Raw genomic sequence first — 27,551 nt, forward strand, 5'->3', positions numbered from 1 at the left:
TGTCCTAAGCATGGGCATATTTTTGATGGCCTGAGCTGGGAAATGTGAATGCAAACTGCTACCAGATGTAGAGAGGAAGAATGATTTCATATCGGAGGCACTGGCCTCTGAGTCAAAATCTCTGAGCCTCGGCTGTGCCACAGCTTTCTGTAAGCCACTTAGGCCCAAATCCCCAAAGGTATTTAGGCTTTTAACTCCTGCTCATTTCAGTGAGAGTTAAAAGCCTAAATACCTCCATGGATCTGGGCTTCAGCCTCTGTGGTTATGTCTACACAGCACGGGGATATCCACAGTGCCAAGCAGGCACATCTAAGATGACCCCCAACACCCAGGCTCTGAGAGAGGAGCAATATCCTGGTGTTGGAGAATGGAATATAATCTGATTGTGGATAGCCCTCACCACAGCATTCCCAGGAGCTAGCCTGGGTCCCTCCACACAACACTCCATTTTGCTGGGTGGGAGCAACCCACATGCCCCAAAATCACACTGCAATTTGGGTCACAGCCTGACTCACTGGGATACAGGGGTCATCCCATAGGATTGGTGTGGTGCATGGGCATTCTGCTGGTGGGCAACATGTAAAGCACAGGAAGCCAACAGTTCTGTTCAGAAGTTTAGAACAGAAGTTCAACAGGTTCAGCTGAACAGTCCCACAAATTCCATTTTAATTCAGCTTCCGCTGGGCACAGAAAGCAGCAAGGGGCTGTGCAACATGGATAAAATATCCAGCACTTTTCACTTATAACGCCAGCACAACATCTGACTGTGTCTGCAAAGAGAATCAGAGCAAATGGTTAACAAACAGTTATGGTAGTTAAAAAAAGAAATGCTTTGCTGCTATTCTATTGTCAGTTTTGGCAAGCAGCACAGGGGAAGCGAAGCACTGATAACATTGCTTTATTGTTCATGTAGGTCCCAACCTTAACATGCTACATCTGTATCTTCTGTCTCAAGAAGTTGCTTTCTTTTCATCAAACACATTCCAGAAGTCAACAGTAAAAGCACTGACAAGAGACAGCAGATTGATCCATTAACTCTCACTCACTGCTAACAGTTCCTTGGCTGAAACCGGACCCTGCATTCCACTTGGGAAGATTTGGTAAGTACAAAATGTAAACACACTCACAGGATTTGGTTACAGCTCTCATGCAGTGCAGCCCCTGCCTCAGCATAGCAGGAGGTGCTGGGAATCTCCACAGGTGCTGTACCTCTTATTTTATACATGCGTAATTAAGGAACAACCAGGACAGGCCAAACGAGTCCTGTGTGCCTCCTGTTGCTATTATACTGCATTCTCAGTTAGTGCTAATCAATGTGGTTGCAGTGAAGGATATTACAGCACACAGCTCTTTCTAATATGTCTAACAATAATAATAATAATAAATAGTAATAATAATGAACTCTCCCTTCACCAGAAAAGATGCAATTAAGTGAGCATGTATTTTCCCTTTGGAGACAGGCCCTTAAGCATCTTCCTTTTAGCAGCAGATAAAATGAAGTCTTGCCTGTCATGGCTTTGAATTTGGTTTGCAAAACCAGCCTTCATTTTAAGTGAGATTTATCCAACAATGTTCCTTTGTTGAACTATTATTCTCCATCCATCCAAGCACGCAGGGTCTCTGCTCGCTGACCAACACTGTAAAAGCACGGCAGGCTCAAAACGCCACTTCTCCCAAAGCTGCAAAGCCCAGCACAGGCTCTGCTCCATGTGCGGCTCTCTGCCCCCCTCTACTGACTGCCACAGTCGGTCCCGGTCCAATTCCTGCATCCAGGGACTCAGCCCGAGATACTGTTACCCTTGGAGAGGTGACAATACACCTTCTGAGAGGTGGCAAGATGCAGGCTTATCCTGGGAAGAAGCTGATTTTTCCTATGCAGCAGCTGGACAAACAGAGTTTTGTCCAAGGAAGCCTCTGAGCTCAGCTTCTGCCCTGCTCACAAAACAGAACGAGGGTTTGTGCTGTGCAATTTCACATGGAGCTAGAACATCACTGCAGTATTTTGGCCAGTCCTTGAATACTGGGGCTCAAAATGGTGTCTTTGGTGTCCCATCAGGTTCTTGGGATGAATGACATTTTCCAGGATGGACACCTTCTTCAGCTGAAAAGTTACTGTTCTTCAAGATTTCACGTATTTTGATGTGACAGTGGCACTTCCCAAAGATGACTTTTCAAAGAAACATGCCTAATCAAAGAGCCACATTTTTGAAAAAGTGTTTCTGGTGCACATCTACCTATAAGTGCCCTTTGCTCTCCACGCAGACATGGCACCACATACAGTCCTGGAGCTCATGAGCAGAAGCAGCAGAGACTGTTATGGGGAAATGCCAGGAGGTGCTGCACTGACATCACTGGGATTTTTGCCACTGATTTCAGTAGAATCATGATTTCATGCAGGACTCTGCTGCCATTGGACTCAGGGTTTAATTACACAACTTCTCACTAACTGGCTCTCTAGGTCTCTACGAGGCTGATTTCCCTCCAGCCTCTCTCCAGGGGTTAGTTCTGACTTGTTGCAGGGGCCTGTTTGAAAGCTTTGTCTCCTTATACTTCCCTTCTTCCTCTGGTACTGCACAGTCCCAGACACAGCTCCTGAGCCAGGCGTACCTGAGGATGCGTCATCCATGTTTACCTCTTAACAGCTTCAGTTTTCTCTCCCTTCTTGTCTCAACTTTCCAGGCCTTTTTTGCCTTCCCCCTGCTTTTCTCTCCTCTGTGATCGGGCCTTATGTATTTAATATCCTTTTATTACACATATCCATAAACAGATCCTGATCTAGGGAAAATGGCTTTTTGTTGTTATTATGGATCTGGACTGGCAATTTGGTCTGTTTCCAGATCATTTTGGCCTTCTGACATGACCATTAAGTCACTCCCCCGTCAGATCCAACCCTGCCTGTACAGAGAGATGCCCTGCACATTCCAACTGCAAGTCCTTCAGGACTCACAGCAGAGAGAGCAATGAGACTTGAGATTTGGACAGCAATGGGAGCATCTCTGCAGTAATTCAGGACAGAGAACTTGAACAACTCAATTTGCAGCAGCCTTGCAGTCAAAGGCATATCAGCAACTCACTGACCAGCTTCAGTCCTGCTCCTTTGGGTACCTTAAGCAGTGGAGAACACCCTGTTCAGGCAGCAGCTGTTGAATATGCACGTGGCATCCCAGGCAGGCTTGTCCAGCCTGCCCCAAACCTGGGGAAGATTAAAGCTGGCTGTTATTTGGCTATCTGCTCTGCAATCACACCTCCTGTTGCACTGTAGGGGCACGGTGGGTGAGCAGGGGACCGTGCCCCTGTCTGTGCTGCACTCCCAGGGGGGCTGGAAGGCTGGACTGAGGGGTCCTGCCTGCCTGCAGCCTGCCTGGTTTGCCCTACAGCAGCCATGGGATTCATAGCAGCTCACACACAGTGATAATTCAGGCTACCCTTTCCGCCTTACACTCTGGAAAAGAAGGCAGACTTAGGACTGGAATAGCCTGGATTTATTTCAGCTGTTTTCTCAACAAGTGATCTGTTAAAGGCAGAAACATACTTCTGTATGAAGTTGCTGTTTGCACTATACATTTTAAATCCTGAGATGAGCATGAGAGGAAGTATCATGGAGATTTAAAGAAAATTAATTACCACCTTTCTTATAGCAGTTTAGAGTTTACAACAATATTTTACTTGTCTTGGATATTGCAGAGGATTTTTGGCATCCTGGAACCAGATGATGAAAATCATTGCATTGCACTGCTACCTGATGTGAAGAAAATGCCACCAGCAGCAGCTGAGTTATGTATGAGCACAACTAATGTGAAATAAGAATAAATCTGGTAACAACTCTGCAAATTCAGATGCTTAGATATGGTTATATACCTTTTCTGCACACAGAAGTGCAACAGTAACTAAGAGAAAGGTAAGAACAATTTGGACTCTTCAGTTTTAGAGGCTACACTGAGAGGGCCTCTGAAAGGTGGACACTTTGAGGAAGTCTTAAGTTCCAGACAGAGAACTTAAAATCACAAACAGCTTCTCATTATCTTTCCCCAAATTGCAAAAGTCAAGACAGGGCTATAGCTGACAGAAAACCAGATTTCCTAATGTCTGACATGGTTGTTCAGAGGCATTTTCAACATGAGAACTATGAAAAAAAAAAATCCAGTGAATCCCTGCTGACCTGCTACATAGCTGCTTGGTGTCACACATTCAAAATGGTCCAACGATGACTGTTAGCAGGGCTGCCTCAAAAGCTTCAGTGTCTCACTTTGGCTAAGCTAGTTTAACTTTGGATACTTATTTAAAAGTTGTTTGTATCCCCTAGTTCATGAGGCCAGGGTGAAAATTTTGTTGGAATAATCCTTCTCATGAGGTCTCCAATAATACCTGCATCCAGCTGGGCTAGAAAAACACTGGGAGCAACCTTTGAGAGACTTTCCTCATTTTGCCTTCCAGTTCCAGCTGAGACTCGGAAGGGCAATATTTTGTAAGCAGGACCAGCAGTGGGAGAAGGAAAAGTTTGCTAAGTCTTGGTAAACATATCCCTATGAGCCAGCTCTGAGTGCCTGCCTCTGCACATACCCAGAGTCCAGGGAACCACAAACAAGTGTAACTGGCTGTACAAATCATATATTCTCTTGACAGAAAAATACAGCTGCCTATGTGCCTGAGCCTCTGCACTTAAGTAATTAAGGAAAATAAGTCACTTTTAATTTCAAAAAGCTCTCAGCTGTGTCCTTAGTAATTAAGATAGCATGGATGCAATAAATCAGTACATGTGCCAACCCACAGAGGTCAAATATAATCAGGCAGCAAATTATAGTAAACATTTATGAATCCCTTGTATACGGCACATGACCCCACCCACTCGTTCTGGCACAGAGGTTTGCTGTTGATTGCACTGGTCCTTCTGGCATTTCATGTCCTCAATGCGAGTCACACCAAGTAGCCACCCTGAAATATTGTACTAGAACATGATCAGACTCATTTTAATCATTGTGTGTATTTTAAATGATGACTAACACACCGAGAGGATGAGAGAAACCAAATTGGTCAGGAAGCTTTTTTTAAAAGAGGAACAAGGAACACGTAAATTGAGGATTCTATTTAAGCAACAAGAAACTTGGTGCATCCTTCTGCAGGGGAATGTTGGGCTTGTGGCTGAAGCACAGAGCTGGGCTGTAAGACCCTGCTGACCAGAGCAATTCTCCAGGACAGCACAGCAAACCCACGGCAGAGGCCCTGGGACACCAGAGCTCCTCAGCTCCCTGTCTGTGGAACAGGGCTGATTATGCTCCCACCCTTTATCTGTCTTGCCCATCTACACCAAAAAACACTTCATTGAAAGGGACTGTCTTTAATTAGGTGTCTGTGTGTGCTTAGCACAATAAGGTGCCAATTTTAGCTGAGGTCCCTGAGCGCTCCTACCTGGTAAATGAAACATGCATTTAGTGCAGGGTTAATGACCAGCCGAGATTACCTGATCTTATTATTTCATTTGTACTGCTGTCACACCTAAGAGCAGCAGCCACAGACCTGAACCTGTTCTGTGTTTGCATTTAATGCATACAGCACATAATGACAGTGCCTCTCCCAAACAGCTTAAAATTCAGTTTTACTTTCCCTTCCCCCACTGCCAACTTGCACAGAGTTTGTTCAGGGAATGCTTTTCAGATATATCTGCCATTGTGACAGCTTCAAGCATCTCCTTATGCCTACTCTGATTAGAACTGGATAACATCTCACAAGTGCAGATGAGACATTGATCACAACTAGAAGGAAAGTGAGAGATATCTTCTACCAAAAGGTTTAAAGAAAAAAAACCACATTTCCAGTGTTTTTAAATGCAGTAATATCCTGCTGATATTTTTTTTAATAAAAGGAAAAAGTAGGAAAGACCAAAGAAGCAATTTGATGTTTTGTCTTTAGACATGCAATTAATGTTGGTGAAACTGCAAAGTTTTTATCAGGGGTTAAATTGAGAAAAAGCATTCCTACTGTATTTTCCTCGAGAAAACTTTGATACCAAAATGTCAGGGACTCTTGCACACAAGCACAGAGGGTTTGGGGTATGAAATCCACCCCTAACTGTAATCTTGACTTCGGTCTACAGACCTTGAAGCTTCTCTGGCATGTTACAGTATCTAGGGAAACCTTGTACAAGACACTACACGCTGCATTAGAGGATACCTGGGGTGCTGAAGTGGAGCTTCTGGTAGGGGATGAAAGAGATGGAGATGTGAGATCTCCCATGTTATGAGCCATTTCCTTTCCCTGTGGTGGCACTGATCCTTGAGAGAGACTTACTTTCTCCTAGTAAAACACTTTTCAAAGGAGGTTCCTTACCAGCTGCAGATGAAAGGACAGGAGCTGGCAGGAATATCTCGTCAGCATCAGTGCCTGTTTTATACTTTGGACACACCTGGAGAGTCCTGGAATACAAGAGAAACCACCTCTACATCTTTGGTTACCAGAGGAGTTCCCAGAGCAAGTCTGGGACTCTTCAAAAACTGGCATTTTACCAAGAAGCCACAGACAACAGGAATAAAGTACTTTCTCCTTTGCCTTCTTCCAACTGGAAAGAGACCCTGCAGCTTCATTTGGTTTGTGCAGGGGTGCACAATGGAGAGAGCAAAGACTGAACAGGAGACTCATCCCAGCACTATTCTGCTTTTCATAACTATCAAACAATGATAATTTCTGAAAAGGAAATACCTTTTATTTAAATAGCCAGCAACAAAAAGAGAAAATAATGATGTGGCCTTCCATTCCACCCTGCATTAGTACTTCTCTACTATAAAACCTGCCTTTCATGCAGAACACCTTCTGGAATATCTAAGTGGATAAAAGCTGGGAAAAAGACCCTGTGAGGAAAGCAAAAATCCCTTTAACAAGGGACATGGTAGTGCCTATTATACCACAGGATGTTCTCTCCTATGGATGTCACCACATGCTATTCCTCACCCAGTGCCCACCAAAACACAAATTCCAAGAGTCTGGAATATTACATGAGAGCAGGACTAACCAGACATCCTTTTGGAAATATCATCTCATGCCATGTGAACCTAAGAATGATAATGAATTGTCAGTTCCATAACCTGGAAATGTCTAGATCAAGTCTCTTTGAAATTACCCCATATGCTTGTCTTTAAAATTTTCACAAAGTTCTGCTCAAGTTGGGAGTTAAATTTGATAGGCCAGGAGGCAGAAAGCTCTCTGCCAATTTTATTTTTAAGACCTTCTACAAAGACCCTTCAATACTGATACGTGTGACCTGTATTCAATAACAATTATATATCAGTATATACTATCAGGGCAATGACCAGAGCAGCTATTAGAAAACAACCCAAAACAGTCAAATGCTAATTCCCTCAGCTGCAGATAATGAAGAATAAAAACATGAACAATCCCCAGTCAAATAAACCCCCCAGAAGGTGTTACTTACAAAACCTCATCATTTTCAACCAGTGATGTGATTTGAGAAGCTTGACTCATGGCTTCTCAATGCTTTGGGCTAGCAAGACTAGTTGGCAGTGCTAGTGGCTGAAGTGAGCTGTACTTTACACTGTAAAGTCAACCAAGTGTCTACCTGGCAATTAGTCAGGAATCCTAAAATTACCAGCTCATTAGAAACATGTTATTATTGCCATGGACAACCCCTGTGAAGCCAGGGCTGAGAACAAGGGAGAGGACCAGTGTCCATCCCATGTGTCTCCCCAGTGGGGTCAGCTGGCTCCAGCAGAGGGGAGAGCAGCATTTCAGTGGGCAAACAGGTTAGAAATGGCTCCTACCACACTACAGCTCCCTCCTGCAAAGAACTGCATTTAGGATTAGTGAAATGTTGCTCAGTTGGCCTGAGACATTTCTCTGGAAATGAACCCCAAGCTTGCAGATGTTGCTGGTACAAACACATTATAATGCACTGGCAGTTTCAGCCCCACATTGAGGAGGGTTTGGTGTCAGCAGCAATGTGGGCCAGGGTTACATGGAGGGAAGTAAGTCCAGAGCTCATTATGTCTTTTCAATGATTGCAGGGGACTTCTGCAGGATCAGACAGTTTCTTCCAGCACTGCTGATTAGAACTGGGCAAGACTTCTGTAGAAGGAATTTGGCATCTTCAACTAACACAATTCAACTGTCGACAAAATTCAGGAGTTTGCACTGAAAACTCAGTTTCAATGAAAATCCCAAACTAAACACTGTGATTGTGGAGCAAAAAGTATCTTTGAATTAAAAAATGAAACACTGTTTCAGATGTTGAAATTCCCCTTAATAGTAGTTCTTGCTTTTGATTCTCATTGCAACCTCCTCACAAAAGAAATTTGGATAAAACATACATCAAAAATAGTAGATGAAGGGATTTTTGAATAGTGTTTTTCCACATGGAAAAGGCATCTCTAAGGCAGTCCTGTTAATACATGTGGAGACAAAGCAGCATTAGTAACATTGCTAACATTTAGGAGACATGGATATCATTCATCTCAAGATCTTGGAGAACACACTTTCTTATTCAAAGATTTTTAGATGTGGGACAGCAATCTTTGGAATATATCCATAAAAAAAAGATGAAAATTAAAGAAGAGAAGTACTGAAAAAATAATAACGAATCAAAATCCATTGGACTTCACTCTGGAGCTCAGATCAAATATTCTTCTCTTAGGAAGAGGAAAGGCATTACAACCTGGCCAACTGTTATTTGGAAATAGAATTGCAATTGTGTATTGAGTTCTTATCTCCAGATGAGGTAATCCACAGCATGCTGATGAACATTTATCAACCGGGCTGGTTAAGCCCCAGGGAATGACAAAGGAGAGAAAGAATGGGAAGGAGACACATTGGCTATGAAACACTCCTTGCTAGAACAAGAAACAATAGGGTGCTCCAACTGAAAAAGGAAGAGAGACACTTCCTGGGACAAGATGCCTTGCTGGGGTACATCACTGCCAGAGATAAGGGGATTCTCAGTGACAGGCTGGGGCATCCAAACCACAGCAGCTCCTGCAGCGACACTCAAGCTCTTTCTCAGGCTTATGTTTAAGGTTTCTAAGGTCAAGTGACTCTTGCTTTAGATCTGCAGAGTATTTGTTTCTCAGGTAAAACTGTTTAAAACAACTTCTTGTAGGAAGCAAGCTCTAAGCAACTCTTGAACACCAGAGACCTGCAAAATCTTTTAAAAGAGACACCCAACCCAGCACACTGCTTCAGACTTCTCCAAGGGTTTTCCTACAATGAATCAATAATTTTCCAGCTTAAGCAAAGCTTCAAACTTCAGCATTTAGTTCTTATTTTCTGGCTACCCTTAACTAATTATACTCTCCATAGTAAACAGCAAATTTGCTTCAGATTTGCCACTGGAGTCAAGCTCTCCATAGGAAGGGAGTTAAAATTCCAAGCTCAGAGAAAGAATAAATGCTATTCCCACTCAAGCCCAGAAGAGAATTGGGATGGAAAGACCACAAAGGAGAACTACAGAGGGAGGTTAGAAGCAAGGCAAGGAAAGTTTCACACTCAAACAATTTCTTTTTCTAAAAAAGCTTTGGCCAGTGCTGGTTAGATCTTACAGGAATCATCACAGAGCAAAACAAGAACTGACAGCACACGTGCTGCTTGTACTGTTGCCCATCCTTTTTCAGAAGGAATTTTGCACTTTACACCCACCCCCAAATTTGAAAATCCTTGCTTTAATCCTTAACAGAATTTCTATCCAATTTCTTAACTTCTTGCAGCCTCCCATTTACACAAGTAAGCACCAGGATTCCTGGTATATAAACAATTTCCCAGGAGGAATATAGACAGCACATGAATTAATAGAACAGATGCAGGTGTGGAGGAGCAGCCACAGCTTCCCCTGCAGAGCAGTGAGCTCTCATGTTGGAATAAGGCTCTTCCCTGGTGGCATCACACAGGGCCCAAAGCAGACACAGTCACAGTCAACCTTCCATGAAGAGAGGAAAACCCTCAGCCAACCTCCTGCAGCAAATCCTGCTCCTAAGCAGAGGTGAGGCTTGCTGAAAACTCACTTGCTGAAGTACCATGAACTTCACTGCTTTGGTGCCTGACACAAGAGAGTTTAAAGGGGTCTGAGGTTTTATAACCCAACTATCCTGTCTTGGGCATCCAGACCCAAGACCTGCAACCAATGATAATCTTATCCAGAAATCAGTTCCCTCATTCTCTGAGCTGCATCCAAAGCAGCCTGAGCAACAGCCAGGGGAGGGGATTCTGCCCCTCTGCTCTGATGAGACCCCACCTGCAGTGCTGCATCCAGCTCTGGAGTCCTCAGCACAGAAAGGACATGGAGCTGTTGGAGGGAGCCCAGAGCAGGCTCCAAGATGATTAGAGAGATGGAGCATCTCTCCTATCAGGAAAAGCTGAGAGAAGTGGGTTTGGTCCACCTGGAAAAGAGAAGGCTTAGGGGAGACCTAACTGTGGCCTTCCAGTACCTGAAGGGAGCCTACAAGAAACATGGAGAGAGACTTTTTACAAGGACCTGGAGTGACAAGACAAGGGTGAATGGCTCACAGATGAAAGAGGGTAGGTCTAGATTAGATATTAGGGAGAAATGTTTCCCTGTGAGGGTGGTGAGGCTCTGGCCCAGGCTGACCAGAGAAGCTGTGGATGCCCCATCCCTGGAAGTGTTCAAAGCCAGGTTGGATGGAGCTCTGAGCAAACTGGGACAGCAGAAGGGGTTGGATCTAGATGATCTTTGAGGTCCCTTCCAACCCAAGCCATTCTCTGATTTCCAGCCCTATTTTTTTGTCAAACAGCAGGCTACAAAACCAACACAGCCTCTGCCAGCTGGGTGAGTAACCCCACAGAAATGTGTACACAAACTTCTCCCAAATCCCATACATCACAACAAATAACTGATGACCCTGGTGACATTTATGACTCTTTGTCAATCTGACAGCTCTTTCACTGACTTAACAAGCAGGAAAATAAAGAGTAATTTAGCAGAACTTGTGCTTCTTGTTCATGCGGGTCACCGCTGTGCCAGTCACCCAGGCACAGACAAACCCTGGCACACGAGCAGCTCTCCCTGCTGCTGAGCTGGACAGACAGCAGTGACAAAGGGAGCGACAGTGGCACTCCTAGAACTTGCTGAATACCACCATCTACTGGCACAAACTGTGGAGGAAGGGAACAAAACGAGCGGGGACAGCAGGGAAGCGAGGAAGGGAAAGTGAAAGAGGCTGAAGAAAAATAAAGGTACGAGGAAGACAAAACCAAAGTCACCTATCATAAAACAAAAAGCCATTTAGATGAGTAATAGAGGAGCAAGAGACAACAGGGAAAAGGAAAGAAAAATATGGTGGAGGCTGTTTTCCTGACAAATTGTTCCCCACACCACGCAGTTGAGCAGGAGCCTGCGGACACAGCACTGGAGCCCAGCTGCTGGGAACCAGCACAGCTCTCCTACAGCAGGTACAGGCAGGTCAGCCCATCCCAGGCAGGCTTCCCACAGCCCTCAGAGGCTGGTCCTCTGCACCACAGGCCATTGCATCTCAAAATACTTCTTTATTTTAGCCCCAAATCTTCTGTTTGCCCCAGGCATCTAAAAGGGCACATCAGCCTTAGGTGAATGCAACCAAGAGATCTCAGGAGCTGGCTGGAATGGGTGGTCACCTCCTGCTCACTGCAGTTTCCATCCACACCAGTATCCCTGCAGGAGCCTTCAGCCCAAGGACTCCAGCTGCTCAGGCCTGGCCTCCTGCCTTGGGCTGCTCCTGGACCTGGCAGATCTGCGCCTGCCAGACCCCAGCTCTGGATGTCCCTGTGTGGCAGAGCTTTTCCACAGGCACTGATGCTCACCCCACTATTGATGGGAGCTCAGCTGGAATTTGTCTCCAAGGCAGGGAAGGCTCCACAGTCATTACCATAGTGCTCAGGTCATCCACCCACCTGGAGCTGCAAGGCTGCTACCACACTGATTGCTCTATGTACACCTTCCAGGAGTGACTTTGCAGTCATCTACTCACCCAGAGCCATAATTAGAGGCAGGAATGTACTATTGCAAAAGAGATTTAATATTCATTTGAACCCTTAAGATTAATTTGCTTCAGCCCTGTGCCATCCCCAGCTTTCAACAAATATTTTACCAAAATAATTTTCTGTCAGGAATATTGGTAGAAATGGTACATTTTAAATCAGTATTGAGGAATGCTCCTGGGAAAGCAGCTCAGTGTTCATAATTGTGCATATTCTCAACAGAAACCCAACATTAAAGCTGTGCTTATCCAATCCCATCAGCTGGACTATAGCTAAAGAGGCCTCCAGTCCCTGCCTGTGTAAAATTCCCTGTCTGATGCTGGAAAACTCCAGCAATCTCTCCAATTTCCTCTGCTCCTGGGGCAGCACAGCCAGGCACAAAAGTTCAGAGCTGCCAGCACAGCCAAAGCCTCCCATGGTGCCTGCACAGAGGTTCATACCAGAGCCAACAAGGATACATCTACAGCTGCCTAGCACAGGGCAAGGCTACAAACCTGTGCTCTTAATTGGGCTGGACAATTTCAGTTAAAATAACAGCAATGGCTCTCAAATTGCTCTAGTTTATCTGGTTTAATCTGAATTATCTAGCTCAGGCTAAAAAAATCCAAATCAAGAACACATCTGCATTTTTTCTAGGGAAATACATCTCAGCCCTATTTTTGTTCAGGTGAAAAAAATCACAGGAAAGCCTTTACCTTTTCTTCTTGTCCCTAATTATGTCACAATTTATTCCATTTCTAGACTACAACCAACTCTGAAAATCTACTTCTTCTCCTTAAAAAAGACCCTAAAGTATAAATCCCAATTGGTATCTCAAGTCCGTATGTTACAGCTCCCTTTGCAAGGAAAGGGCTCAGCCACACAATCAGGGATTCCATCACTTCTCTCTGCAAATGCTGGGGCTTTTCCTCCATATGGGAAAGGCTGGAATATCAAGGAAATTACATTCCACTTAAACTTTCTGCTGTTGTGACACTTCCCTCTACCTGTCTGTTTGGTTTACCTCTCTCCTTGTTCAGCCTGGCAGTATATCCTTTCTTCTTATCCCACTTTTGCCTATTCCTTTTTTCCTATGTTCCCCTTCACTAATTTCCACCTCCTTGTAAAGTCAGCCTGCATCATCCTCGTAACAATGCAAAAAGAGAGGGCAGAACATTACTGAGTTATTTCTTCACAGGGATGTGCCAGACCTCACCAGAACCTGTGGCCTAATATGCTCTGGCTTTTCCTTCTCCTCCACCAAATCCCACGGCAGAACACAACCTCCAGCCTGTGCCATCACACCCTCTGTATATTGTCATTACTCCTCCACCTCCACAGCAGCCAACTTTCTGTCCTTTGCCTCATCATTCTCTCAGGTTTTCTCACCTCACTCAGACTCTTCCCCTCTCCTCCTTATTTCTCTTGATTCACCCCAGGCTGTGAGCCAAATGCCTCAGGTCTGATAGAAAAAAAACAGAGAGAGGGAAAAAAGAGGGAGTAAAACTCCCCAACTCCAAAGGTCTGCATAGGATTAAACCCCATTTGCCCCAGATGGCTTAGAGACAAGAGTAAAAGAGAATTCAGACAGAAGGATGAGATAGTCAGACTTTCCAAGTAAGCAAGTAACACCAGAAAATATACTGGGCTCATTTCATTCACTTGATACCAATCCAAATTACTAGTGGTGGGGATCAAGGCTGGGATTTTCAAAAGGGTTAAAGCTCATGTTTTTAAAAGCTCTTTACTCACTTAGGAGTCAAAGTCCCATTTTCAAGAGGAAGTTAAGAGCAAAAACCCTTTTCTGGAGTCAGTCCTAATTCTACTAGTCAGACAGGCATTCCCAGATCCTGACCTTGCCAGCCCCTCGTTTTCACTGGCAAAGTCCCCAGGATGTCTCTCAATGTGGGCAGGCACAGGCTATGCCTTGGCAGGGTGACCACCCACTGGGTTGGGTGGCACAAGGGACACACAGCAGCCTCCCCAGATATCCTGTGCTTGGAGCTGCCCTCCATGACAGGGCTCACAGGTACTGATCCCTGGAACCCTCATCCCAACCCCATCATCAGCTGAACGTAGAGCAGATTTAACTGAGGGCACTCCCATGGCCAGAGGTAAACACCTACCTGGTTCTGGCCATGCAGGTGGTGTGGGAAAGCCCTGTCCCTCCCTCTCCCTGTCCTTCCCTCTCCCCGTGCATGTGTTGGCCTGGGCATGCCCAAGAGAACTCCAGAACCTTGTATGTACTCTTCCATGAATGCCAACATCTCCCTCACCAAAATTAGTGGCACTTGCTCTCTCCAAGTCATTCAGGGTACAAATTTCAGGGATATCTTAGGGCCAGAAATTTACAGATGTTGACTTCTCCAAACTGCACTCACATAAAATGTTCTTCAGTGAATTAGGAACACAGGCTATCCATTTTCAATTGAATTTGCACCTTTGAGCCCTAGAGGCGCTTTACAAAAATCCCAGTCCTGTAAATACAGCCAGCAATGAGCACCAAAAGACTGGTTTGAAACAGTTCACCATCCCCACTGGAGGACACCTTCTTGCATGCACCCCAGTCCCTGGCTGGTACACCAATGGAATGCCCAGATGTTCAAATATACCAAGCACACCCAACCATTCTTCTCCACCCAGTATTCTCACCAGGGAGGGCACAACTCAGCACTGCTTTTCTGAAGTGAGCTTGGTGTTGAGATCTCTTGAAAGCCAGGCCCTACTATTTACTTCTGCTCTGAACAGCTCCAGTCCTTTAATATTTGCTGGCAGAAATGGTACCTTTGTCTCCAAGGCAGCCTCATCTTCCTTTCCAGACATAATTTCTGACTTCAGTAGCAATAAAGGTAGATTAACCAGCTATTTTGAAAATCCCACCATCTATATCATGTCACAGCATCTCAACACCAATTAAATTTTGGATTTTGAATCTTTTCAACAAACTGGCAGTTAATGATCTATAGGCAAAGACTGTTTGACAAGCATAGCTGAAATGTAAAGCCATATGTGAAAATCACCATCTTTTCACACACAACTTGTGAAGAGAAAGAGGAAAATATGAATCAAATTAGCTATCATTATAAATAGTGGTCTGGAAATGAATTGCAGATGTTTTGATGGAGAATGGGTTTTTTCGTAACACAATTCTTCTGAGAAGTGCCCATTCTGCATGAAAAGGATCCTTTTTTCCCCCAAAGAAACTGATTGTTCAAAATATTTGAGTATTCCAGCCATGCACAAAGACATTTTTGCATGCCTTTGCAATGTTCCATGGGAGCTGGATTCTGTTCTTTGGTGTTCATCTAAGCCAAACTCCTTAAGTGAATTACATTTCAAATGTCATATATCTATCATCTTTAAGGGAGGAGACCACAGAGGATCAGTCCAAATAGAAGCCAGGTTTAAAGAAGCTTAAAGAAAGAAGTCTAAAGCCAGGTCCTATGGCAGCTTTTCCAAACAGAAATATTCTGGTCTTTCACCTTACATTTTCTGGTTATTAATATTTTCTTTTTTTCTTTTCTTCACTATGGTTACAGTTCCTTTCCTCACCCCATGCTTATGCTAGACATGCATCAGTAACAGCCGTGTGATAAGCAGAAGAGCAAGTGGATAAAGGTCACTGTGCCATGTACCCTTGGCCAGCAGCACTTGGAGTCATGTCCATCTCTGGGGCATAACTAAATGCAAACTAAAAGAAAAAATGTCTGAAGTTTAATTGAACATGTACTCAGTGTGGCCATCTATTTAAGAAACAGTAATTAGTATTTGTGGGGGATGTTGGCAACATGAAATTAAGAGAACAAGGTCATACTCTTCACAGGATTGGGCAGAAGGAATTATTTATAGCCAGTGGAATATGAAGGTTCTGTAAGAAGGGTAGGAAACTCAATGGTACCATGAAACCCTTGACGGTGAATGCTTACAGATTATAGTTCCCAGGTGTGACAGTGGAAAGTGTGGGGGTTTTTCAGTACAAACACACTTTGATGATTGAGCTGGGAAAGCTCCACAAGATAAATGACCAGACTGGGCCAGTACATTTGCATGTCTCATTTTTGGAGGACGCACAGAAGGACTCTGAACCCCAGGCAACAGTAAAATCAACAGCAAAGCACAGGCTGGTCCAGATTCCCTTGCTGACCTGTGGAAGAAGATGCCTGCTCTCTTCTGATGCACTGTGTGGGCTAGAGCATTAAAAATCCTGATCCTTTCAAAAGAGGAACACTGTCTGTGCAGCCTCTCCAAAGGGAGAACCAGAACAATGCATTATGTGGCATGATTCCTTCCAAAGATTTTTTAATCAAGTAAAACGGAAAAGTGGTAAAGCCCAGAATAGAGCTCAGCTTAATATGTTTTAATAAGAAACAAAGAAGGCCCTGTTTTGTGCTGTATTGTTCAGGCTTGCCTTTAGGCACGTGTGGAAAAATGTTTACTAAATAACTCAAATGCTTCACAGTAAGATGCATTTTATTTCAAACCGAATTTTCTGCAAGCACACACATGCCAAAAGGGAAGCAAAAGGTCATCAAATGATTGCAGGTACCAATCTGTCAGTGCTGTTCTGCAGGCACAAACCCCTCTTCTGCACCAACAATGAGCCACAGAAAACCCAAACCAAACTGATTCCCCTCTCCAAAAAAAACAAAAAAAACAAAAAAAACCCAAACAAATATAAACAAAGAAAATGAAATTACCAAAAAGAAAAAACCAAAACAAACACAAAACCAGGAAAAAAATCAGAAAAAACCCCAACAAACAAACAAAAAACCCATCAGAAAAAGGAAAAAAAACCAAACCAAACAAAACAAAAACAACAAAAACCAAACCTGAAAGGAAAAAAGTGTCCCAGCAGCCATGCATTGGATGATTGTCTTTTTAACAGTAGGGCCATGATCCAAGCTAAGTCCTCACTCTGCCAGGTGAGTAAAGTCATTTGAGAAGTGCCTGACCAGAAGAACCAGATGAAGAATTGCTCCCTCTGGTCTAGATTAATTTTCTTGATATACTTCAAGCAACACCTTCAGCACACTCAGCCGTTAAGCCAGTCCCAAAACCAAATGAAAAATAGCACTCAAATGCCCTCCCATCTCCTCCCCCGTCCTCAACAAATCAATTGTAATGTTTGTGGCTGGCATAACTGAGTTTTCTTTAAAAAAATTTTTAAAAGCCCCAACATCCCAACTGATTCATTATTCCAAAAGATTTTAACTTCAAGTAAATGTCTCACTCTTTTGAAAAAACACTTCTTAAAAAAAAATCTGATCTCCTTTGCATAGGACTCTACATCTTGCCAATCAGACTGAAATACCTGCACCTCTAACTCAATTTAAAAAATAAAAGCAAGGTGCCTTTTTAAACATCATTCTTGCATATCAGATCCCCCACCATGACATGGTTGGAGTTTGAAACTAATGCCAGGCGGACCTCGGGCAGGGCTGAAAACACCTATAAGGTACAACATGTACCTGCCAACTGCACCATTTCCAACTGAAGTCTACGGCCTTTTTAAGTTATCTGCTGCCTTAGTCATCTCCTGCTTGTACTTTCCCATTTTCCTAGCAGCCCCAGTGAAATCTCAAAGGCTGTATTACAAAAGGTGGTACACTCGACCTTTGAACCACATGTTGCTGAACAACTTGAAGCTGTTTTAAGTAGAATGATCAAACACACTATTTCCTGAGATAAACACAGCATGCTGAAGTGACATATTTCAAAATCTTCTGTTGTTTGGAATAATCACTTTCTGAGAAGAAAGCAGTGATCCAAATCCCTGCTAGTAATGAGCAGGAATGCTGCCTGAGCATTATCAGTGATCCTGCAGTTACCATCCTAAGATGTCTGTAACTACTGCCAAAAACAACACCACTTACCCATTCACAGAATATTCCCAACAACTGCAAGTTTGTTCCTGACTTCAATATCTCTTTTAGTCTGAAAAGAAATTACCACATTGATTTATTCTATAGATCTAGTGCTTCCTGTGGGTAATCAAAGTCTTCATAACCATCTGCAGCTTCAATTGCTTAATTTCTACCACTCTGGAGAACCCACGTGTGTAAAAGAGCCAGCTGGATTCTGCTGGTTGTTTGTGCATCCTCACCCAGAATCATTCCCATCAGTTACAGCTAAAGTGATTTATACCGTGGTGGGCCCTAGGGGGACTAGGCAGGACCAGGGCACTGCACCCCTGCCTGCAGAGCTCAGTCTGGGTGCACAAGGAGCAGCAGATGCAGCAAGGCAAGGCACTCATGAAACATCTGGCAGCAGCGAGCCCCGAGCAAAGATCTTCTCACAAGGGAGTTCTGTGAGTTTTGTCAGCTTCAAACAGCCTCTTGCCCAGGAAATGTGGGTGGCAAGTTGAAAGGCACTGTTCTAGATCCTAGGATTTCTCCTTTTGTGGAAATCATTGCTAACCACGCTGACTCTCGGGGAATACTGCAGGAGAACACCCAAAGTCACATTAGTGGCTACTGGCAGAGCAAGGGCATCCAGCTGACAGCAGCCCCTGTGGCACTCCCCCTGCTAGCTGGGGCCAGACAACCTGATGGCTCAGCCCTTTGCAAGATGCAAAGCAGAAGGACTCATTTTGCATGTGTGATTTGTACAGCCAGGACACTCTTGCACAATAAAGCTGCCCTCATTCATGTGGACTAGATTCAAAGAAAAATGTCAGCAAGAGCCACTCCATTTCTTCAGTGGATTTGAATGAAAAGAACAATTTAGGAAGATCAGTTGCTTTTCTCCAGTCACAAGACCACATAATGTCTTTTAAGGCCACTTCCCTTAATTCTGTTTAAAGGCTGCTACCTTTCCTGAGCTAACAGGGGCTGTGCACTCAGCAGCTTTTCTGTATGTGAAACTCTCCCTAAATCAAATGGGAATGCATTTGCATATGAGCTCCCGGGGGGCAGCATTTGTCATCCTCATTTTCTGTCTTTTGACATGAAGAAAAATGGATTTATCAGCAAACTAGAGAAAACAGCCTTTTGCATATTTTTGTACAAAACAATTCAAATACTGAGGAAAGGGGAGGAGCTTTTTCACAATCTAGAGGCAGAATTAATGTCCTCTAGATACAATGACAACTGAGGAAGACCATCAGCTGCTCCGTGTTTAATATGGGACTCTGGTAGCTGCTTGTGACTTCTAATGCTCAGGCATCTTTGATTGCAATCAAAGACACCACTGATCTCACACAGTAAAAATCCCTCTGTTTTTCATTTAAGTGTCTATGGAAGGTTTTTCCCACCTATTGACTTACTGAAATGAGACGGATTTTTCTCAAATATGAGGTACCTCTGTATTTCCAGGAGTACAGACTCCAGCTGAAGATGGGAGTTTAGGATATATCCTCACTGCCTCTGGTGAGCAGGACCTCAGTTAGTTGGGTCTAGACGTGAGCAACCTCAGTACAAAGCTAGTGTATTCTAATGATCCCATGTCACCACAGAGCTCTCACCCAGGGAGTCCCCAGGGAACTGGCCTTTCTTTTAGATGAAGAGTTGTAAAAAGACAGAAGGACAAGCCAGGCTGGAATGACTTAGCTTCCACCCAAAGTGTGACTATCCCAAATCAGCCCAAAGCCCATGTTCTGATCTTGCTCCCCGGTCTGCTGCTGTCATCTGTGTTGATGAAAGTGCCAAGCTCACTGCAGGGTTTTGCCTGGGACACAGAAAATATAAAGCACAAGTACTGAATGCCCAACCTGACTGTGTGCTGAAGGCACAAGCTGCAGATCAAAGGTGCCATGATAAAAGAGAGTTTGAACATTGCAGAGCTTGCAAAGTGACACTTGAGTTTTTCAGAAAGTTGTATCTCACAAAAGCCTATCAGCTTCCCAACAGCAACACTGCTGAGAATGCAGCTGAAAATGGATGTCCTACAAGCAATCAGCAGTGGATCTCCACAAAAAGGAAGCTCCGACAAATGTCTCAGATCTCTCTTCAACTTCTAATCAACTATAAAGAACAACAAAATTACAGAAGCAGGAAACCATGCTTCCTACTCTTTCATGACAATCCTTTGAAACTCCCCCACTAAAGCAAAGATTTAAATACTTTCCTAGTCATAAAATAATCTTGCTGTTTTCATCAGTGTGCCAGTTTCAGACACTTGGAAAACTCTCCTCTCACCTCAAGCAAATTAATACCCACATGCAGCTACTGAGTTTCATTAGCTTTTGTTTGCCACAGGAAGCCCTCCTAGCACTGCCCAGATGGGTAGAAAAGGAAGGGCACCTCAGGACAGCCAAGTCAATGAGTGAAACAGGAGTCGGGACATGCAAATGTTGGGTTTGATTCTGTCTCAGGTCATGGAGAACCTTGCTCTGCCTTAACTCTCCAGCTACAAAATGCAGTGGTAATTCTCTGCCTCAGAGGAATGCCACGGTGCTGCAATCATGAAAGCTCAGCTACTGTGGGGCTGCGGCACTCATAAATATTTAAAGAGAATAAAATCAGAAGGGAGCAAAAGACAGGGGGTTTTAAACCACTTCAAATTCACTTTTTCCACTATGAATACAAGTATGGAATTGGTAAAACCAAGTAATCTGATCTTACTGCAGTGATGCCACAACAGGCAATGTTAATCATAACGTTAAGGCAGCATAGTGTAGAAATGTGTTTCTTTTTGGCAAGGTCTGTTCTGCTGGTTGTCACACACCCCCAGGAGTTGAATGAGTCAAGATACGGGAAAAAAAGCCCATCATCATGGCAACACCCAGTTTGCCTGCTACTTTCATGAAGTCCTCAGCTAAGCCCCAGGTTTTCCAACTCTCCAAGGTGTGGAAATACCACGTTTGCAGATGCTTCCTCTTTGTTCACACTGAAGTTGGAACTTGGCACCTGGTGGCACAAGTAATGGGGCTCCAGAAAGGTCTGAAATGAAGGCTGATACTCACACGTACCAGCACTGACTACATGGCACACCTTGTCCTATAATGGATCCTCGAAAGGTCCACACCTTCCATTCCTCACATTGAAAGTAGCAGCAAAGCCTGTCCCCAACACGATCCAGATGTTTTGGAAAGCCAATTGCAGGTGTGGACAGTTACCTTGTATCACATCTTCAGGTGATGTGAACTAATGCTGAACTTCCAGGAGGTTACAGCCCTGAGTTCTTGGAAGATGGCAGTGTTCAATCATGTGATACACAAGACTTCCAATGGTTATACTGAGATCTAATAGCAACACTGCATCTGTGTTTTAAAGGACATCAAAATATTCCACAACTTAAGGAGCCATATTCTGATGACTCCAGCTTCTGCATTTCCCTCGACTGACTGGCTCTTCCAAGCAAAATCTCTTTAGTAGTGCTCAGACAATTCCAGGAAGAGAAAATTCATTAGCCTGATGTTCTGTACAGTGTCTTTGTGGCAGTCCAGCATGGCAGATCCTGCCACTTCAGCAGCAGGTACTGAGCACTCACGTAGTTCTGCTTAGCAGTTACTAAACACACATTATTTTGCAGAAAGCATAAAACTAACAAACATAATGGATGTTGGGGTGAGACATGGCGTGACTGCTTTTCCACCCAATGCCATATGTGCTGAGCTTTTCTTTTGGCAGTACAATACCCAGCGGTTCAAGCCCACAGAGACCCAAAGTTTATTGTCTGCCAGATGGGCTGTGAAATGTATACTGTTCATAATGGGATTATGCAAGTTGTGCATTGTTTCAAAAATAATCTGAGCATTATCCTTTCTACTCTTTTAATGGGTTTCCCTTTTATACAAATTAGGAAATCCAATTTTTCTTTTTAAATACTTGCTGTAGATATCTGCTTTCAGCTTTACAAATGACATCTTATTCAGGCACATACTTCAACAGTATTAAGGAAAACCATTTTTTTTTTCCATAAATGAAAGTACAAAGAACATATTATTGTATGGAACTACACATATTCATTCTGATGACATACCTGTATTTCTCAGGGCCCCAGAAATAATGAACAATACATAATGACACAGTTGCTACAATTCATAACTGTTAGCTCCAGTAGAAGAAACAGCTATTTTTGGATATATTCTTGCAGTTCCTGTAGGCAAGAAAATTGTGCTTAAGTGATTACCTGAACTAGAAATTGTGCAGTTCACCTAAACTTCACATGGTGATTTTCTTGTAGTCATTGACACTCCCAAGGATTTCACAGAATTGAAATATTCAGACTTAGATGACTCCCCACGATCAGATTTTCATATTCCTCTAACCAACCATTCTGCCCATCACCAAGAAACCGCAGCCTCACAAATGAAACTGTGTCCCTTTAAAAGCAAGGCTCAGCATGACCAGTGCTGTTCCTTGCGCTCTGTACACTGATGTCTCCTGTCTATCAAAGCTCTGCCTGTTTCACACTCATCCCTTGCTCATCCTCCTCTCTGAATCCTGATAGGAAGAGCCTTTGAAATCCACTCACACTTCATCCAGCAGTGAACATGGACCATGCTCTGGGATATATCTTCAGCACCACCAGTGCCAAGCAGGGCAGGTCTGCATCTTACGCCACAATCCCAGACTTCTCGTGGGATCAAATGGTTTATTTGATTAAGCTCTGGGGCTGGTTTGAACTCAGGAAATTTAGTGTTATTTGGGAGTCAGGGCTTGGGAGAACTTCCGGAGCTCACCAAAGAAAAGATTCCAAGTTCTGTTGGATGCCATTGGGTTTGGATCAAGTGCTCAGGAACAATTTCTCTTCTTACCAGCACTGCAGAAATTACCTGGAGCTTTTGTGACAAGGTCCCAGATCCAAGCTCTGTCTGCTGCAAGGCACCACCAGGAACACGTGTAACGTGCCATGTCCCTATGAAAAGGCCCTTGAGCTCTGACCTTCAAGGCCACTGGTGGCACCTTCCACCTAGGCAGTCTGCTACACTACTCCTTCATTAGCTACAGCTTGAACTAATCTTATTAGCACTAATGCAGCATCAGCCTAAGGGCCAAAGGGTTGAAATGTCCCTTTTGCACACAAAACTAATGTGACACTCCCAAGTAAGGATGACTGAGCTTTGAAAAGGTGCAGAACAGACATTTTTATCAGTGTCTCAGAATCTTCCCCTCCCGCTCCCCCTGCCGTGGGGAATCAGGGATGGGATTCACCCACAGGTGGCAGTGCTTCAGTGGCAAACACAACCACGCTGGGATCCTGCAGAGCCAAACTGGCTGCAAAAGAACCGAGGTACACATGGCCTGGTGCTAATATGGTTCCATAGTCAAAGCAGCTGGAAAATGAGTGAAAAAAAGAGATTGAGTTTCTCTGGGTTAAAGATATTACAAGGGAGGACAAGAATGAATAGTGGCCTGTAGCCACTTTGAACAAAACAAAATGTGGAATATTACCTGATTTAAAATCATAAAATTGAAGAGAATTAACTGATAGACATTTTACAGTTCCCCTCCAACTAAGAGGAACGAAAGGATTCGATAAGCTATGGAAACTCACTTAGTAAAACCACAGCATTAATTCTTGTGATAAGGAAGCAGTTATTTTTCTTGAAAGAGTTCATTGTTCATAAGTAATTTAAGGACAAATTCCAATTCAGGAAAATACATTTCTATCAAAATTTAATACAACATCCAAGAGTGACAGGAAATTTGGGGCAGCAGGATTAATTTTTTTTAAGTCCAATTCTTGAGGTCTATTTTTAATATTGATTCATAAAACTGTTGCATTAGTCAAACATTTTTGAAGCAGTGATTTGCTAGTGGTTTGGCTCCTTTGGGGAGGGGAGAGCTTGAAAACATTCTTGTCTTGGCCAGAAGGTATGAACTTGCTTTTAACCTCCTCTGTGCTTCATGAGTTCAAATATTGGTGCTGCAGTAGAAAAGTGAAGTGAAAACGTGAAAAAACACTTGAGCAAGGCTCTGCTGTTTTAGATGTTACATAATGGCATCAAGTATTTTGTGTTGGCAATAATCTGAACATCTCCATCTTTTTTCCTCTCCAACATTCCTCAAATAGTGCTTAGGACTTTTTAAGACATTGACTTTGTGTTTTTATATTTCATTCTGAGTAAGTTTTAAAACATCTGGTCGTTTCCAGGTTTTCTCTACATTCATTTAAAACTGGAAAGTTAAATTCTCCTTTAAGTCCTGGAGTTCATGTGTTAAGAAAGTCCATGACAACTGACAAAACATGAAAAAATAAATGTATGGCAGATGCAGGCCTGGTTTATTCTGTTGTAATCATAACGCTGAGGAACTGTTTGTGTCCCAGGCAGAGGGAGGCAGCTGACTGAGGGAAGCTGGGCCATGGCAGAACCACAGCGTGGGCTGCAGAGCAGGACTGGCACAGCAGGAGAAGGAAACTCCCCGTGCATAAAGCACCTTCCTTACACACAGACCCCAGGAAAGGCCTGTCACCAGCTCAGGTTCTTCCCCTGGCACTGCACGTTGGCAGAGCCCTCTTGCAGCTACATAATCAATCCCTTCTTTTCCTGCTGGCTTCATGATGACTGTGCTTCTCCCTGACCACTCCTTCACTTTCTCATTTTGCCTCTCCATTTTCTACCACTCCTTTAGTAAAGGTTAAGCCAATTTAAAGCTTTCAGCAGAAGCATTCAGTCACCCAGGAGCCTCATGGTGCCTGTTTGTCCTTGGAATGGGCGTAGAGCAGGCAACAGCAAAGGAAGCTTTTCCAGGCACTGTCCCACTCAGGATGCTGAGAACCTTGACCTGCAGCTCTTCTCCCATAAGGACACGAGGGTACTTCATTATCTTCTAGCACCTTTAGGTTCCTCGGTGAGAGCTACAGCATCAAACAAGGGTGGGGCTGTCAAATGCTGCCAGCTGGGATGAGATCATCTGGCCGAGGACACAGCCCAGAGACCATTTGCTTTTACCTGGGCTTGAAAGGCCACTTTGCTTCCAGCCAATAACCAAAGCCTACTGGATTCACACAAATGACCTGCTGATGAGGCATTCCACATTTCATTACTGAACCTCTGACCAACCCTTGTCCAGACCCTAATTTTCCCCTCAACAGTCCAACTGGATACCCTAAATAAGTCAAAGCACAGTGCCCAGCAGTTACACAGTGCTGACTTTCCACTGCTCTGAAAGGCAAATCCTGCACTGCTATAAATATTTCTGAGCTCCATGTCAATAAAGAGGCCCATCATGGAAGTGTAAAAATAACTGAACCATGCTCCAAGACCTTTCACATTGCTGGAGAGGTGCAAAGAGTCTGCAGTGTAAATAAGAATCAGGTTGGTAATTTCTATGCACGTTCTTGTTTTCAATTACATTTAGATTTGTTTCAGTTGAAAATGAAGCTTGAACTGATGCCAGATTTCTTTTTTTTAAATCCCAACACATTTCAGATTAGCTGTGAACAACAGTTATTCTTTCCCATTCTCAGCCTACCACTTTAAAAGGACACAGAAGAGTAGCTCAGATTTAGGATCTGCTCCAGGGGAGAGGACCTGATCTCTTGCCATGAGCACAGGTGCTTCTGTATTGAAGCATTAATCAACCCAAGTCCCATCTGACCACTTTATTCTGTCGGTATGGCAGGCAGGCAGCTGTGGGCTTTCTTCAGAAGCTCATGAGGTCACTCCATCTCTTTAAAGCAGAAATAATGACTCTCCAGCAAAGAGTTGGCAGCTCTGATGTTGAGATGATGTAATTGTACACAGTGGTGATGTGAGATTTTTCTTGGTTCCTAGAAGCCAATACTGCAGAGGCAATCATACTAACAACAGTATTTGCTTAAAATTTTTGGACAAGAAAGGAGACCGAGTTTCTTGCACAAAACAGCAGTGATCGTAAGAGAGTGAAAGGTCAGGAATTGGCTGTCAGAATTGGAGGCAGTCAGGCCAAGCTGAGGTGCTGAAAACACAAGGAAAGCGAGCAATGCAAAGAGCCGGCTGCTCCCCTGCACTAACACACGCATCTTTATACCCTGAGCACCCCGGGCTACCTCCCTCCCCATGGCTCCTCTGCTAACAGCAGGTTATCTTCTGAGCCTTGCCATGGTAAAACGAGGGGATGGAATTATTTGCTGTTATTAGGTTCCCCAGAATAAATACATGGCACTGTGTACCTTGGCAAAATGGGGAGGACACATGACACTGAATGTCACTGAGATCATTGCTCAGCCCATCCACTTCCAGCTAAAGCCTGGGGAGCACAGCCTGAAAAGAAATAATGACCCAGGGGACCCAAGTGACCAGGCATCTCCTGCATTTGGAAATCAGAGTCACCTGGCTGGTAAATAACAGAGAGAGACGTTCCCAACAAAGAGGAGCCACGCAAGGACAATTCTGACTTCTCATTTCTGGGAGGCTGAAGTCTAGAACAAACTGGAAAGTGCATCCTAGCCTGCTGCTAAATTAATGCTGCTACAGACATGTTTTGTACGTGGAGCAATAGTGACATAAAGTGGCCTGGTGGGCAGAAGGTGGAAGCATTTCCAAGACACCAGGCAGTGTCATAAGAGTCACAGAATGGTTTGGGTTGGAAGGGGACATCAAAGATCATCTTGTTCCAAGACCCCTGCCATGGGCAGGGACACTTCCCACCAGACCAGGCTGCTCCAAGGCACATCAGCCTGGCCTTGAACACTTCCAGGGATGAGGCAGCCACAGCTCCTCTGGTTCCAGTGCCTCCCCACCCTCACAGGGAAGATTTTTCCCTAATATCCAATTGAAATCTATTCTGTTCAATCCATTCCCTCTTGTCCTGCCACTCCAGGCCCTTCTAAATAGTCTTGCCCCTAGTGAAAGAAAATATAAAGATCATTCAACTGTCTGGTCTTCCTGACAGGACCATCTGATCAGTTTAAATTGTCTGCAAATATTGATCAATAGCTCATTATCAAATGACACAATGAAATGTCAGCACAGACAAACCCATTTTTCACCAAAGTCCTTTGCTGCCTATTGCATTCCCATATGCTTATTGTTTGTGGGGGTTTTATTCCAGTTCTTACAGGAATAGATGTGTCCTCAGGCACCACACAGTGACAGAAATTAGGGTTTCTGCAGGATTATTTGACATAATTTTTTTTGGTTAACATCATAGACATTAGATGTAATTACAGGGAAAGACATGTACATTATAAAATATAAATTAATTCATAGATTAAAAGCAAATCACTATTTAGCAACAACATTCTTCAATATACTTTCTATAATTACAATATGACACTGATTAGTAATTCAGGCTGGAATTATGGCTCTTGGATTTATTATCCAATAAACTGACAGGGAAATGCCTGCCCTATGAAACCACAATTCTCTGGGTGAAAAAATAAAAGATCACAGCTGGGCCTCTGATGGCTTCAGGAGCATCATTTGTGTATTAACAGAGCTCCCTGGTGATTCTGTCAATGGTCACAACTATATAATTGCTGGCAATTTCAAAGATTTGGAAAAGATGGTTTATAAAAAATAAAATATTTTAATATGCTTTGCTTCTCACTGCCAAACTTGGTTTAGCACTTTAAAATTTGTATTATATATTTAAGTTTTGGTAGCACACAGTGCAACTGTGAGCATACAGAAAAGGCAGCAAATCTTATATCGAGTAATCAGAAATTAATTTCAGCTAATCGCAAGTATCCAAGCTATAGATGTACATTAAAGTGCTCCCTATGTCATCTGGCTA

The sequence above is a fragment of the Geospiza fortis genome, unplaced genomic scaffold (genome assembly GCF_000277835.1).
Source record: "Geospiza fortis unplaced genomic scaffold, GeoFor_1.0 scaffold275, whole genome shotgun sequence".
Lineage (NCBI taxonomy): Eukaryota > Metazoa > Chordata > Aves > Passeriformes > Thraupidae > Geospiza > Geospiza fortis.